Source organism: Emiliania huxleyi (genome assembly GCF_000372725.1).
Source record: "Emiliania huxleyi CCMP1516 unplaced genomic scaffold EMIHUscaffold_374, whole genome shotgun sequence".
Classification (NCBI taxonomy): Eukaryota; Haptophyta; order Isochrysidales; family Noelaerhabdaceae; genus Emiliania; species Emiliania huxleyi.
The window spans coordinates 121,175-122,332 of record NW_005199166.1 but is presented as its reverse complement, the minus strand read 5'-3'; positions in this window follow the sequence as shown (position 1 = coordinate 122,332).

Sequence of the window (1,158 nt, the reverse complement as noted above, 5' to 3'; positions counted from 1 at the left end):
TCAGGCTCCGGCTAGTTGACAAGCTGCCGAGCCCAAGTCACTGTGAGTGCAGATTTCTTGTTGGCTTCTAAATCTCTCTCTCTCTCTCTCTCTCTCTCTCGCGCGCGCGCGCGCGCGTGGTGGACGCGTACTCCGCCCATCGCTGGCCGCAATCTCCCATCCTTCCCTGGGCCGCTTATCACCGGCCCGCCGCACGCACTAACCTCTTGAGTTTTCCGTGGCGCCCCGGCTTTTCCGCCCGAGCTCGTGACTCAGGCCACCACTACTCGAGGGGTGGGGCGGGGGGGCCCGGGTTCACACTGAGCCAAGGGGAGTTCAAGATTCTTTTTTAGCGAGGAGATGAGTCGTAAAATTCTTTTTGAGTTAGACTTCGATGTTAAGACGCCGTGTACCGTGGGGCCTTGCTGTCCTAGCACGGGAGTACCCGTGTGGACCGGAGGTAACTGCAGCAGCTTCGATGTTAAAAGAAAACAAGCGCCGAACCAATTCTCTTGCTGCCGGAAGGCGTCTCGACGGCGGCGCCGGCGCCTGCCTAGCGAAGCACCTTGAGGTGCGAGAGGGAGGGCATGACTGCGCTTTGCTTGCTCTTGACCTCAAAGCTCGCCACCTCCATGCTCGGCGCGGATGCTGACCGCCGGCCCGCGCACGCTCAGAACGTCGACATCACGTCGCGCGCCGACGACTACGTGCCGCGCGCCGCCGAAACCGACAATTCGACGATTGCGGAGCTGGCCTTCTCATCACCTCACCTCTACCGTCTTGGAGACATTGTGTGGCGCTTCAGATCGCCAAAGTATGCGCTCGCGACATACCAGGTGAGCGAGGCCTATGTTTGTGGCCTCTGGCCCGCTTCATTGGGCTGCCGGTACCTCCATGTGTGTGGCGACCGGCGATTCAACAAGCGCTGCTTCATCAGCCTTTTAGACCTCCGCCGCCCCGCTACTCGTGCCGCCGCCGGCGCAGTCCTCGTCCACCTCCGCACTGGAGACATGCTCGTGCGCGGCGATTGCGCGGCCGAGCCGCCTTGTCTCCACGACGGCAAGGCGACCCCCACCGCGGCGGGCTACCGGAGCATCCTCCCTCGCCTGCCTCTGCCCAATGCGTCCAGCGTCACGGTCGTCTACTCGACGCACTTCCAACTGCCGCCAGAGCGGGAGC